We start from the raw sequence: 16,321 nt of genomic DNA, 5'->3' as shown, positions 1-16,321 counted from the left end.
ATCAGAGCACATAGGAGAGGGAAGAACACCCATATTATGGAAACCTAAAGCCAAATTTCCCACAGTAGATGCATGGGGCAACTTACCCAGCAAAGGGATGGAAGATGCAGCCTTGGGAGGTCAGGTCTTGTTTGCACGGGACGCCTCTACAGTCACATAGGCTGAAGGCAGAGAGAAAATACCAGAAAATATTCTCAAGTTTATGAATATATGAACACAGAATCATAGAATGGTTGGATGCCATTCTATGGGGCCTTAAAGATCATCTTTAAGGGACCTTAAAGATCACCTAATTCCAACCGTGAGGTGTTCATCTCCTGAGTGAGAGACACTTCCATACAAGACTGCGCCCAAAACTTCTGCTGTATATGTTTTTGGCCATCAAAGCACAGGCCAGCTGCACACGCCAGGTTTACCTGCCCCAGAAGTGCATTTCCTTCGGCTGGTGCAGGGCCCTTGCTGTTTTGTGAGTCTCTTCAGCACAGCTGAGCACTCTTTCACTTAGATAATTAATTTGAAATTAAATATTAAATATTAATAAATATAGCTCAGGTAATAAATTGCATATACTAATTTAATTAAAAATAGATTATAGCATATTTTACAAATGGGACATTTTTGTAAGGAAATATAATGGACTTGTTATGTTTCTGCTTTATCCTAAGAATGAGCAAGCTTCTTGTGCATTTAGTCCTTATTGTGTCTCATTAAATTTTTAAAAACGGCTATTTTAATTGTCGAGTATTTGACAGACTGCTAGAAAAACCTGACACTTAAGTTTCAATTTTACAAAATGCATTTTTAATGAAGACTTCTGCATCCTATTTTATAATCTATAATCGTTTTGAAGAATAGGAAAAGGAAAAAAAAAAAAAGAGGAAAAAAAGTACATCAAAATTTCCATACCTGGGCAAAGAATCAAGTTAAATTAAGTGGTTCATCCGAGATATCCCAGAGAGCATCTGGACTTTGTCGTGCCAAGCGACACTTGGGCAGTCTGTTCAGCAAAACCACTAACTAGTGCTCAAAGTCGCAAGACTTTGAGACCTTCCCACGATGGTCCCGAAAAGGTTGTACTCAGGGAATAGCTTTAAACAAAAGAAGAGACTGAGTGATGTCATTTTACATAGTAGGATTGAGACTCACGGGGAACACGAACGGAAACGTTTTGTCCTTTCCAAGAGCTGTGTTTAGTACAAAATGGGTGCAAAAAGGACAATCTCTATGATGTGCCCATCCCAAAGAGCCCCGTGGCAGAGCAATCCTGCCTGCTCCTCCACCTGCATCTTCTCCTCCCTGGAAGGGGACGGGCATGGGAAAAAAAACACAGGAGCATGGAAAATGCTTCAGAGACGGGTTTAATTCCAGAAGCCAATTTTCCGCAGAGGAATATTGGACTTTTTCCCCTTGCAGCAGCTCTTCCCAGGCGCCTGGGAGCAGCACAAACCATGCCGCAGAGGAGAGAGGGCGGCAAAGGGAGCGTCAGACAGTCAGAAACAGCTGTAAGAGGAGAGAAGTGATAAAGCAAAGTAGCACAATGACTTTGACATTCGCGGCTGCACAAAACAAGCGTAATTTATACACCGAGGGGTGGAACTGGCCTTGTAACGGGAAAAGCAATTAGCAGAAGTATGCAGAGGGAGGCGGGGGCCCGCTTTATATTACAGCCTTACTGTCACTCGCCTTCCTTGCTTATATACTGCTTCTGGCAAGGCTGACCTGATGCAAAAGGGATGTGCTGACAGTGGCGGGTGAGCCAGGGTGCTTAAAGTTGAGGTATTGAGTATTCTTTATTCGTTTTCTTTGCGTGGCTTCCTTTGCCATTAACCGTTTCAGGTTGGCACATCTCTGATCAGCATCTTCTGAACTGTTAAAAGTGACCACAGACTGGTTAGCGGGGGGGTTTTCCCCCTCAATACAAGAAAAATCTACTAAATTAGTTCTCTCTAGGAAATCTAGACCCGCTTGTCCTCCTTGCCCTCTTTAACAGTACAAAAACTACATGCCTTTTATTCTTCTTTTTCATAAGGAAATGCCCCCACATGAGTAAGAGTTTCTGTACTCTTTTTCCCCAGTTTGAAAAAGTGATAGGGGTTTAAGCAGGCTGCGAGCAGCAGAGGGAAAATGTGTGTAACTGTGGAGACAACATACTTTTGGAGGGAAAGGGTTTGCACATCACACCACCGCCAAGGGAAATGCAATTGATTCACTAACAAGTTAAATGGATTTTATGTACCTATTCCACGCGTTAAATACCTGGTAACCCAGGAGGACACTTTTCCTCCTTGAGGGAGGGAGAGTCACACCCCAAAGGCAGGCACAAACGCACCTACAAATATTTTGTAGTGTTTTAATGTGAAATACATGTTGTTCCAAGTTAAGCACAGGCCACTAATATCAACAGAGGACCTGTTGCCCTTCTTGGCGGTCTCTCTGATGGCATGGCCCCATCCCCTCATTCCTCCTTTCCCTTCCTTCATCTCCCCTTTTCTCCATTACCTGTGCCCTGCAGCACCGAGGTCCATCCTCCCGAAGTGTTACTGGCATTTGAACTTCATAGATCAAAAACAGGTCAAAGATTTCTACTGACATTGAAAGCTCAGTAGACAAGATGTCATCTCACACCACTGATGTTCATGACAAAAACCTAATCTTACTATTTGGTAACAAGATAATCATGGTAAAATGCCAAGCATTATTAATTCTTTGCAACAGAAGTTCTTTTCCAGTTTGGAACCTGGTAAGCTTTCCCATCAATTGAATTTGCTCTAGGTTCAGGTTGACAATGCTGGAGGACTCCCTCTCTGCAAACTTCTCAGCGGGAACCGAGTCAGCACATCATTGAAATGCCTTATAGCCCTTCTCCACTTAGAGATGGTGGCATTCAAAAGGCAGATCCCAGAAACGGCCAACAACAGAGGGAGTGATTTATGAGAGCATCGTACAGTCACTGGAAAGGCTGCGGATTTCATCTCTTATCTCTGGGTTTCCAAGGCAAACGGTGGAAATCCACCAACCCACCTCTGAAATGCACAAAAGAAAATAAGTTTTCTGATAAATTTCCACTGACTTATTTATACTGTAACCCAAGTTATTGTGGAAACGGTTCATTCCAATGCACAATCCACAGCAGCAAAGAAGAAGTCGGGAATGAGAAGGGAGAGGTTCTCTGTCCTGACATTTCTGCCTCTTCCTCATCACAAGAGGAGCACCATCAGGTCTCTTCTCCCACATCCCGAGCACTACATTTACACCCCAACATTCAACTTCCACTATTCTATGGAAAGATTTTATTTTAGTCTTATTGTCAGACTTTTCTGACTACACTTGCATCATGTTTGTTCTCACTACTGGTTTCCAAAGAAAACAAGAGGTAGAGATGCCCTGAAGCATTTTCTGAAACCCAGTATACAGACACCCCAGGAAGTCGGGGAAAGCAAACACCCAAAGCTGTTTGCAATACCTTCCTTTTCCTAAGAACCACCATTTTTGAGAGAGCCCTTCATACTCATAAGCATCTGTAAACATTTGCACCTTGTAACCAAACCCCTCAAAAAGGGATTCACCACTCTCTGTATTTGATTTCTACCTCTAACCATGCATTTTGCTTAAGCCCTGGTCACATGCCAGCACCCATCTGTGTAAATATGCAATTTTTCTAGCTGAATTGCACATCCACAGCCACGACTCAACCACAGAAAGATCATGTAAATAATGGAAGCTGACAGCATAAGTAATTTTTTTCATGTTTCAGACGCCATGGTTGACTGCTGAACTGTGAGATCTGCTGTTTTTAGACTGTGCTAAGTTCTCCCCTTTCACCCCTGAAGATTCGAGACTAAAGGATGAATCTTGAATCACATGCTTCAAATGTTTTTCTTATCACACAGCTCAGTCAACACTTGTTCACATCCTACGACCTTTCCCTACAGTGGAGCTGCATCTTTCTTCCATCTTTCAAGGCCACGTACTCAAACGGTAGCTGGTGTAACTGGAAACACATGAAGTGACCATCACAAACCATGTGCCTCCCCAATGTATTAATGGAGGGAGAAGTCACTAAGCCCTAAAAGAACAAGGGAGGGAAAGCTACGTAGTATGGAGCTTTTAGTATTTCTCTTTTCTGATGTTCTCACGAAGTCAAGCAATCTATCTTTCAAGTACTAGAAATTGAAAACGGAGAGTCCAAACTCAGGGAGGAGCACGAGGCTTAAAAGAAAGCACCAGGTCTGCAACACAATGGCCTGTATAATTGGTTCTTTTGAAGTTTCTAATCACTTTTGGTAAGATCAAGTGGAAGTGACAAGTGAGGCTATCGGAACAGTGACTCCGTACAATGGTGGCACATGGGACTCAAACCGGTTTGTGTGGTAATCGTTAATTGTTTGGGGGCTTCCTCTAAGGCGCAAAACATATCTGAAGAGTTACCATTAAAAAAAAAAAAAATCCTCCCAGCATAAATTATGTGGTCAGTATTTTAGATCTCATACAAATCATTTGCCTGTGAAAATGTTATCAAAATATGAGCTATCCCTTTCAAATATATTTTAAACAATGTTAATGTATTTTCACATGTCATCAGTTGACAGCTCCACCATCGTCGCTCGTCAGCCACCAGGGAAATTTACATGCATTTGAATTCACCCTGCCAAGCACAGGCAGCCCCGACTGACAGCCCATTTAACTAGGTGATAAGTTAATCTGTACAACATTTGATAGATTTCTGTCTTTTACCTAAACCATAGTTTGCGAAAATGATTCAGCGACAGGATTTGCAAACCAGTCGTGTCTTTGTGTTTGGTCTCAGTGGGAGGTGTTATATTTCTTCGTGAATAATGCTGGTCTCCACCCAAGCTGGCCATGTCAAGCTAGACTAAATGCTGTCCCACCAACACCGGGATTCACCGTTTCCATTCTTTTCCTTCCACAAATGCAACTTTTCAACTAAAGCTCAGGTTAGTTATGGAATCAGAGATGATTTTGCAAGGATGGCCAACTATCTCAACATACCACCTCTTCACACTCACCCTCTCGTGAGGACTGCCCTGTTTCCTGGGGTCCTCATGCGGCGTGGCACGTCCATTGGTCTGTATTAGATCCCAGGCCAGGCTCACCCCGTCACATGGCTTGACACAACATGACCTGGTCATCACACATCACAGCGTTTAAACTCCAAGCAGAAGACAATGGTTTGCCAAAAATTACCCACAGCCCCCCAGACATGCACAGCACTCCCATGCTCCCCATAACATAAGTTATCATTAAGTAGACAACCAGACATCACTAGGTTTTAAACAAATCCCTTGAATTGCCAGAATTTTTCATTAAAAAATCCCCTACCTCCAACAACAATTTATGTTTCCTCGCAGTAACTAGGATTACTGCGATGTTCATTTGCAAGGCCATCTAAACAGGGGTCTCAGGGCTTCTGATGGGGTTGTATATTTAACCACAACAAAATGCAGAGGGCATTTTGATGTTTGGAAATGCCCAGAAGGAGATTTCTATTTACTTTCTCTCACACAGTACATTACCAAAGCCAGAAGACTCAGTAGTCAGCAAGCCATTATTTATTTATTCAAAACATCTTTCATTTCCTGAGATGCAGTATGTTATTTGCAGGACGCATACTGTCATTACATGAAGTAAATATCAACAGGCAGATTAAAATCAGGATACTTCACCCATAATGATATATTCTGGTAATGACCATTTTCAAAGAGTTGCTAAAATGTAAGTAAATCTCTTACTGGTTTCAGTAACAAATGTTCTAAAAGGGTAGTCAGGGCAACGGAGACGCCACCATGGGCAGACAAGTTTGGTGAATTAAATTCCATGTATAGAGCCTCTATGCCAAGGAGGAAGATGGAGATGCTGAAGATGGAAAGCTACAAAAAGCTTTGGAAACAGAAGAGATTAATGTGCACTGAGCCATTTGTTCAGATGCAATTTCAAATAAAAGTAACACATTTGCAGCATTTGGAAAGGATCATTTTCTCATCAAGGCAGAGGAGCAGGCTTAAAATATTAATTAAATAGAACTCAAGTCTATGTAAACCTTGAAAGCAGATGCCGAGAAACTAAATATATTGAACTTAAAGGTAGGCTAAAGTGGAAATACCCATGGGCAAGTTCCACTGCGGAAATGTAGGTCAGGAACCTACTTCTCAAAATGCATCACCCGTAATGCTCCCTATTTAATGTATGGAGTGTTAGTTTAAGAGATGATGGGATTTTATGCATCTTTTATATATATAAAATCTTGATGTGAGCAACCAAACCTTATCCCCTCCCCAGCACCATCACAAGTCCTTCCTGATCTTTGCAAAAGACATAAAGGCTGATTTGACAAAATACCGCTAGAAACTCTACTAATTGCCTGAAGAGTTACCAGAGTTGCTGGTTTATGACAAGACAAATGCATTATGGACATTGAACTGTCATTAAACTCCTCAAAAATCACATTTTTATCTGCTCTTCTGGTGCACACCTGTAGCTTGCACACAAGGTAGAAAGCAGACATTGGAAAGGCCCAGGAACAACTTGTAAATTCATGTAGTACAACAGAAAAAGAAGAATTTAGCACAGGCATGGTCATAATTGTGGTAAATTTAGAAAATTGTCCATGTTCAAAGTCCCCTCAAAACCACTTCTCTGTGAGCATCACCAGCAAGGCTGGGCAGAGACAGGCCTGGAATTGCAGGAACACCTTCACCGTACGCCAGGAGAGACAAATGGCTTAGAGAAAACCAGCTCATCTTTACTGGACCTTTAGAGGCAGATAACAGGAAAAGGAAACCTACATTATTAATAATATTATTATTATTACCACTATTACAATTCCAGGAGCAATAAGCAGGTCCTGGGGTGCACTCTAGAAGCACCGTGTGGGTCCACCAGGGAGTCACTGGCCTGAAACACTGCGGATCTGAGCCCTCCTCCACTGCAAGAGTGATGCTGGGACAACCCAATTCACGTGCCCGAGCCTTAGTTTCTTCTCCTCAAAACAGAGATAGGAATCCTTCCTTTGCCCTACTTCTGCATCTTTTATCTCTGAAGGGTCGTAGGGATATGGCAAGACCTAGTACAAGGGGACCCAGATGCTACTTTAATAGAAATAATTTAACGTAGAATAAATAGCCATGATATTAGGGGTGTAAAAAGCCAAGAGCAGAGTTAATAGGACTATAGGAGGTGGTGTGATGGGTAATGAGGTGCCTACAGGGGAGGGAATAGGAGCAGGGGCAGGGGACAAAGGATTTCTGCCCGGAGCAGGTCTCAGTGCCTGGGAGGGAAGCAGAGGGTGCATCACGGCTACGGCCGAGGGCTGGGGGCGATGGGGAGGTGCTGGTTTAATTCTGAGCTGCTTTTCAGGGGTTAGGATTCACTGGGATGTTTCATTAACATCTCTTTGTCCTTGGGAAAACTCTTGGCACGGGATGCACATACCATTAGCGGCAGAAAGAGCAGCAGGACCAGCGGCGTTGAGCTGCTCCCCCGTTCGCCCCCACGTACCCTTCAGACAATAGAGTCAGCTGAGGACAAAGCAGAGAGCCATCGGGCCGCACCAGCAGCGCGGCTGCCGCTCGCCTTTCATTCTTCACTCTCTATGACATAAAATGAGAAACTGAAATTGCAACACCCCCCCACCCGCCCAAAAAAAGAACCCCACAAAACATTTTCTTCGATGTGAGGTTTTCTTATTGCCAACTGCAAATCAAGAATTAGGATTTTGACTAGTTTTCTTATTTAACAAATTATTTCTTTATAATAATGATCAATTTATCAGCTCTTTGGTCCCACTGGAGACTGTATCGGGAGAGTCCATGTATTCTGCACTCAGTATACCCATCCTGAGGCATATATTTATCCATTTTGTGGCAAACACTGCAACATTAAACACCACTAATTGTCATCTCCTGGCCACAAGTCCAGGCTTTCCCCTTCTGTATCGACCAGGGGTCAACACTGATGTGCAACGCTTCATCCAAAGGGTTTGGCAGCAACTACTGCAGGCAAAAAAAAACAAAACAAAAACCCTCCACTGTGCAGGATTTTCAGCCAGGACAGGAAAAAAGTCAAAAAAAGCATGCCATTGTGTGTGAAAAATATGAAGGCCATTTTAGAGAATTTTAGAGAATTCACTCCTCTCAATCCTTTGAAAGAAAGCAAAATAGTTCCCAAATCCTTTCTTATTTTCCTAACCCTATTAAAAGCAACCAGAATGTAAATCTAACATGAGTATATGTAGACACCATGATATTTAGAATATTTTTCAAATTAATTTCCAACTTGAAATTCGGAGAAAAAGAAAGAAAGACAGAAAGAGAGAAAGACAGGCAGATAACCACGAAGCCTCCTCTTTCCCACCAAACAAAACTCTGTAAATCAAGCAGCTTTCTTCTGAAAAGCCAGCGAATACGTGCAAGGCGCTCAGGCATGGATACCAAGAGCTGGCTTCCCCCTGAATGGTAACTACGGGCAAGCACTCGGGGTCCCTCTCCCATATGGCACGGCAGCCCCCAGCCAGCGCAGGTAGCAGAAGGGGACGGGAAGAATACAGCCTGACTCTAAAGCACATGAAGCATGGAAGGGTCGAACCGTGCCTCATCTGCTCCCGTAGCAAACCGTACGAAACCAGAAGCGCTGGCATCTGCAATCCAGAACATCATTTGGCACAGTTTAAAATTTTAAAGTAATTTTCAATTATTTTTTTTTTTCTGCCCCCCCCCCCCGCCCAGCGCCACATGGTGATTTCTGTCCTTTGGAGAGCCAAAGGCAAATACAGACATGCTCAACATACATTGTCAAAGGGAGAGGTTTCCTAGCAACAATACCGGTATGAATGGAGCCGAAGTTTCTTTCCCAATCCCCTATGTGACATTAGAGAAATTTCTAACATACAGGGAACGGGAAGAGAAGTATCTAAGAAATCTGGCTATGCATCGTTACCCGAATGTATAAGAAAATCAGTTTGTCAAGTTTTGCTAGCACCACAAATTTCAAGAGCTTTTAAGCGTAAGATGTAGCTGGAAAGGAAAGAAACCCTGGAGTCAACTCCCCATCCTCTCCCAGCACCATGTGCTGCCTCATCCACTCCCTCAGGGTCTCCATGCCCTGGCCAAAATGCAAGGCGCAGGGGTTCCCAGACAGGAGAGCAGCCATCACCTCTGCTGCCGTGCTCCACTTCTTCTCAAAACACCATAAAAAAAACTCTGCTTTAACCAGATTAAGCTTCAGGCAATTGTCTTTCATCCAAGCCTCAAGACCGGCAGGATATTTGGTGTGTCTTTGCGATACGGCAGCAAAACGGGCAGCTCAGCATCACCCAACTGCAAACCACGCACCGTGCTACTCCCTATACAGCAACGCACGTCGGTGTTGGAAACAACAGCAGGAAGGTGTTGGAAACAAGAAAAAACCATTAGAGGAGGAGAGCAGCTCCACTGGGGTCTGCGTCTGTGGTCCCATCGCTAACACCCCGTGACTGAGGCGGACAGAGGACGATCAGCGCTGGCTCCTGTGTGCTACCAACCAGCAGCTGCTCCATCGGGGTGGTTCACCTTACTCCCTTCCTGCAGAAACCCATCCACCCTGCAAGGCAATGTGGAAAACCCTTGGCTTCTATCTTTGCTGCCAAGAAACACTTCTCTTTTTCTTTCTTTTTTTCTTTTTCTTCTTGTTTTTCCTCCCAGGCAGCCTCCCCAGAAAGACAAAGATGGTCCTCTCCAGTAAAGGGGCTATAATGGAAACACCTACAGGTGTCCCAGCGAGGCCCTCAGCCTCTGTTTTTAATCAGTGGCACATGATAGGTTCCTAAATTAATCCTCTTCTCTGACAAACCAGGAGCCAAAGTGCTTAACTCAGAGGCCAGTTTTAAATGCCTAAAGTTACAGGGTTTGAACACTGCATATTATGCCTAACAAGGGAACAATGACCCCTCTTATCTATAGTAGGCCCAAGTTTCCCATATCCCACATCTAATTGTGTGATGCCGGCTGTAACTCAAGGAGGGGACACCCTGAATTTGTCATATCTAGAAACAGCTTTTTGGAGTTTGCAGCTCATTGTGAGCTACCGGAGCCATGGGATGTTTATTTACGGGGCACCGTGCAAGACATCTGTTCGGTCTGGCTTTTTAACTAAAAGGGGATTTATCTTTGGCAAATCAGTTTTGTGGGTCAGGAACCGGTTCCATTACAGCCCAAGTGTTTGGCCAACACTATCATTTAGTTTGATTTTCGTACCTTCTCCCAAACCCTCTGCAACAAAGAGGCCCCGATTAATCATCCAAGGAGATGCGCTGCTAGGGGCAATTAAATAAAATTAAAACAGTTACCCGAGCAGGGTTGATGCTTTTGACAGATGAGTTTTGAAATGCCCTCTATGAATTTAGCAGGGAGTAAGAAATTATCAGAAATATTGCAGGGCTGAGACCTGGCCAAACGCATCCTGCGCTTGGCAGGGTGGGTTACTGCCGAGAACACCACCCTTCGCTGTATATCACCAGGACACAGCAGGGCAGGCCAGCTGGGCCCAGCACAAGAGGAGACCACAATAAAAAGGCTGCTAAACCAGATGGAAATCTTGAAAAAGGGTCAGAAATAAATCTGGAGGATTTGCATTTTATCTTTTCCATGCAAGATACGGCCGTGTTCCTCTTTGCGCCTGTTTTCTGCACACATCAGCTGAAGAAAGGGGCAACAGCCCTGCTGACTGACACACCACTGGGCACCAAGTCGTCCTCACCATGGCATGTACCAAAGCCAGCCAGATGTGAGCCAATATCGCACGGTAGAGCACATGCCACCAGAATCCCAATAAAGGTAATCTTCATACAAAGCATATTTTTTTAAAAGTGGGGAAAAAAATATCTAAATGTGTTCAAGAAATCTAAACATTTACTTTAATAAAACATTTACATTCATTACCAGGCGAGATATTGCAAACAACTCTGAGTAAGTGAATTTAGCTGAACTTCTGAGCTGTGCAGGCTAATGACTATGCTGACCGGCTTCAAAACCGTATTAAGACTACTGATTATTTATTATAAAATGCCTGCACAGAGGGAGAGACCTAATTGTCTGATGAAGATCCCAACCCCTGTGGGTATCACAGCATACTATACCTGTAAGAGTCAGGGCTCATTAGCCTAATCACAAAGAGTGATACTGGGAGCAGAGCGCTGCAAAGCTACTGATTTTTTACTTCCTATGAGTTTCACAGAAACACCCTCTTATTTTTTCCAGTTTGGTGGGGTTCTTTTTCTTGCTATTTCTGTCTGGCAACAGATAGCTTTGTCCCCCCAGTCCTCACCTCAGACAGCAGCCACCCCAGGCTCTGCGGGGCCACAAACGTTCAGCATCTCCTGCGGTACCCGATTAATCATAGCCTTCCTCTCGCCACGCGTGGAGCCTGCGGAAGCCGGAGCAGATGAGGGTGGTCAGCAGATGTGTGGGTGGTGGGGCTAAGAGAGTGATCTTTTACTTTGCATTAATCTTGCGCGTGTAGGCACTGATGCAGCAGGGATTTTTTTTCAGTCCCTGTAATATGTATCACTGATGAGAAGCTTCCCCGTGATGCTGCTTTGGAATACAGATACAAATTCATTCGGTCTGAATCCCCATGCCTTGCTATTACCTTATGAGTTTCAAGTGCAGATGCAGCCAGGATAGGATTCATACCTGCATGTCTAATTTTCCTGCCACCCTTCTATGCTGTCCCCGTTCCCCTTTTTCTCAGCCCTGTTCCCTCTCCTCCATGAGGCAATACTGAACAAAGGTGACAGTGACCTTTCATAGGGAGAAATATTGCAAGGCTTCTCTAATCAGGCTGGTTATCCATATCTGTGTAGAAAACATTACAAGATTGCATTTTGCATCCTTTCCTTCCACCAATTCATACCCTGTAAATAAGAAAATGCCTATTTGTTCATCAAAACCATTTAACTGTCAGTGAAAGATCTCATCCTTTCAGCAGATTTTAATCTTGCTTCATCCACTCTTGCTTTTTAAATGGGGAAAAAAGTAGAGGCTTAGTTTTAAACAGCGCAAATGATAGACTCTTTAAAGAAACGACAAGTCTTAAAAGATCGTGCTCTCAGCAAGTCATTCTTGACAGTCTACCTAAGCTCCTCCTGCTCTTAATCTCGGGGTGTTGCTTTCAAGGATGGCCATTCTTCTGGACTAATGGCTATTTTCTTTGCGATTGTGCGTCTCTAGGATTGCCCAACTATTTTCACTTCTCTCCTTTCCTCAACCCGTTCAGTACTCTCATCTCTCTTCTCAGGACTCCAGACCCTCTCTTGCAAAATTCTCCTTTATTTGTTAGCATTTTCCTTCCTACTAAAACACTGTGAGTAAGTACATCCCAACTCCATGACTTTATGCACCTATATATGCCTTATACCCCCTCAGTGCTGGGCTCCAGTGCAGCATGGCAGCAAAAAAAAAACAACCCAGCTCTTCACTGCTTACACAAAATCCTGAGCTCAAACACTTTTCTGGCTGTTTTCTGAAGAGCTTGTAGCCAAACCTGTCCAAGCTTCAGGCTCAGTTTCTTCTATCCCATTATCCCATTTTTTAAACTTGCTCGATTGGACTATATGCATTTGCTGTTCATTCCTTCTTCTTTAATATACAAAGTCCATGAAATCTGTAAGAAGATTTCTAGCTCCAGGTGATGAGCAAGCCTGTCAAACTAGAATGAACCTCTCCATGTTCTCTGTTTCCACTCAGAATACATCCTTTTAACCTGAGAAGAGCAAAAATGGGCACCTGGTCCCTGGGAGGACACAGTTCTTTGCTCCATTTTCCCCTCACACCAAAAGAAGGCTCCAGGTTTCATCATCTGATTTTGCCAGCTTCAGACGCTTCTTACCAAACTTTTGTCCCATCCTAAAAAAACTGAATCAGTCAAGGATTCCAGAAGGCACCCGCCAAGGGGTCCCTGATCCCACCTGAGCCTCTCATCACACTCACACCACGCTCACCTCATGGGAGCAGAGGTGAAGTTTCAGTGCCCAAACAAGGCTGCAGCTGGTAAAGTATTTTACTTTAAAAATTTGCCTGAAACAGGCCACTTTAAAATGGGGTACTTGGCTTTAGGAGTGGTAAATTAATTTTACGTAGAGCCCAAATGCATGTTATGAATGAGAAAAAATGTCCAAAGGCTTGAAAATCAGTAAACATGGATTGAGAAATCTTGGAAAAAGCATTGCATGTTACAAGACTATGGAACGTATTTGGCCTGCCCTTAGGACAATGTGGGCTTTTTTCCACAGCTTTCTGGAATTTGTGATATAGGGACATGTGAAATGTTTATTCTTCAGGCCACAAAGAGGAGATGCAAAGAGATGCAGATGGCAGGAAAGCTGAGTCCCAATTCTTTTAATAATAGTTGGAGATTCCCATCAGCTTGGTGAGATTCATTGGGACCAAGATCAGAGTATGAAACCCAATAAATGATCAATATAATGGCTCTAAGAAGCAAGGAGGAGGTCAGAACAGAGCCTTATTTTCTGGGAGAGCTACTGTAAATGTTTTGGATGAAGGGTCCTGCGATTTCTCAAATACTCACTTCCAAGCACTGTTCGGTGTCCAAAGCTCAGGGAAGAGTTGATGTACACTTTATTGGGAATTTGGTGCTGTCATCTCTCTGCCGTATGTATTCCAGGTCTGCAAGGGCAGGTTGTTAACCCAGCCCTCAGAGACACAAGGAGTGTTTCATGCCATACCCTTTTAGCAGAAGGGGGACCACATAAATGCTTTTCTAACTCCCAGTTAACCCACAACCACGCTGCTGGTCCAATTAAATCCACAAAAAAATGAAGACGTGTGAAACTATAAAACCGGAGTTCCTTGGCTGGTGGCAGGGGTTGGAAAGGGTTCAGAGAGACCGCGTGCTTTCTAAGTTCTATGTTTTCTGACCGTGCACTCGGCGTTCCCCCGCTAACGGGGCTCCTCTGAGGACAGAGCCAGCCTGACCTCCCTGGAAGCTCTCGAGCAGACCCAGCGAGCTCCTGCCCTTCCACAGAGAGCGGTTTGGCACTGAAAACCTGACGCCCAGTGAGCCAAATGGATCCCCAGCTATGTGCACAGCCACTATTATTTCCTTTGACTTGCTCCAGAGCTGTCCCAGGGGCCCCATACTCTTGCCAAGAACCCATGACATCACTTATATTATTAATAATTACAATATATTCACAGATGGATGGACAGATGGACACTCATATGACAGAGCTGTGCTTAAAGTCAATACCTCTCCTTTCTCATCCCTCCTTCCCACACCCCCAGTTTTCCCATTTGCTTATCTATTCCCTCCCAGGGAGGAAAGGTCAAAGCTGGTAGTAGAATGAGTTAGGAATATTTTTCCTCTTAAATAAACACAAAACACATTACTCAGATGACTCTTCATTTTTCACTCCGAGCTCACATTTGCTCACTGCGCAGCCCTTACTGAGAGCACGTATTTCTAAGTTCTCCAAGAAAGAAATCACAAATCTTTGTTCCTTGTCCTGTTACACCACTTACAGAAGAAAGATCCTCCCAGGAAAGCTTTGCAAAGGGAAATGCAGAGCGACAGCTACCCAGAGCCAGCTCCAGCCACCCTCCTCGAGGGTCTGAGTTATTTCACAGTGGCCAAAAGCATGCTAAGTCTTTGCAGAGCAAACAAGCGGAAAGACCCGGCTCCCGCTGGGTCGTAAAGAGCCTGGCTCCTATTTTTATGGCATGAAAAAACACGGGGAGGGTTAGAAGAGACAGGGGGCAATGGAGGCAAACAGAGTCATACCGTGATTCGATGTAAGGGTATGTGCTCACTGCGGAAGATACGCTCTTTTGTTTCCCACTTCTCCAGGGCCTCCAGGAAAACACTGATTTTCGGGAGAGCGGCGGTGCAGCATGTGGTTTCACACCCGGCTCACAGTTTCTTTGCTGGCTGTAAGGGAGGAACCAGCCCAGTTTAATCTGGAGACTGTCACCTCCAGGTACGTAAGGGCAGTCAGTTAACAAAGAACAGAGCATCAGCTGCCCCGAGAGGAGTGAATCCATCTCACGCCCCAGGCGCAGGCTGGCCGCATCCTGGCTCCACCTCGGAGGACATTTGGACGGAGCTCTGCTCCCCTGAGCGCCCAGGGAGGCACAGCTCCATTCCAGGCAGGAGAGAAGCTGGAGGAATTACCATTCTGCCCCCCGGGTGAGGGGGGACAGGAGTGAGCCAAAACAAGCCCCTGCCCTGAGCAAAGACTCACTAAATGTGCCTTGACAAATCTCAGGTTTAGTGTGCAATTTCACTCTAAGGAATTTAAGTATTTTTTGTTAGAAATTACTTAACAGATATATAGTTACACACACATTTTTTGCACAACAGTTTTTATACCATCTCCTTCTCAGGTGCTATTAACACACACACACATATCCTCTCCTTAAGGTACGGATTAACATCCATAGTCTATTTACAGATCACCTCTCTATGGCTTTACCTGTTAAAATTACAGTGCATGTATCAAAGAAGAGCCGAAAATACAAAGTTTTAACAGAGCCTTCACACGGTACCATACCAAGACAACACTGGCTCTGCAAATATCTCCAGCCACCTCATTTCTGACCTGGGCTATGCATTAACCCAGTCCTAGGACACTTTGAAGAAAATATCTTTGCACAAATACATACCAATTGTAGGTGGCTTTGGGTGTGTACACACACCTATATGTTGTGGCCAAATATTTGTTCCAAAGCAAGGTTCCCAGCGCCCAAAGTCTGCCCAACACTGAGTCAAGTCCCACTAGGTCTTTTTCTGGCTTCTCTGCTCACGATGGAGAGCTCCATCTCGGAAAGATGATTAGAGAAAGCAAGCAATGAAGTAGATTACATCTTTGCTCATTAAAGAGAGAAAATTCTTGTAAACCTGCATGAGCTTATCATAAAAGAAGTATTTTCCTTCCCTTGACAGCTTCTGTTCTGAAAAAAAAAAAAATTTTGCACACCTCAAAAGCAAACAAACAAACATCCAAGTCACCTTGGGTTTTGGGGTGGTTGGGTTTTTTTTTCCTTTGTCTACTGCTAGCAGCCTTACAATTTTCTCCAAGCATGAAAATCAAAATAATATTTTTTATTACAAAAGGAGACAACTTCAGATTTGACAAAGCTCTTTTTCTTAGTATCGACAAGCAATCATCATCTATCTTACAAATGGGTACTTGCCTCACAGCACATTTGTGCGATCACTGGATTTCTAGTCCTTCGAGAACGAAGATAACAAACGCATCTTCACCGGCTTCAATGATTTCAAAGCTAATCAGAAGATAAAAAGGCTGGCAGGA

The sequence above is a fragment of the Numenius arquata genome, chromosome 15 (assembly GCF_964106895.1).
Source record: "Numenius arquata chromosome 15, bNumArq3.hap1.1, whole genome shotgun sequence".
Lineage (NCBI taxonomy): Eukaryota > Metazoa > Chordata > Aves > Charadriiformes > Scolopacidae > Numenius > Numenius arquata.
Note: the sequence above shows the minus strand (reverse complement) of the source record.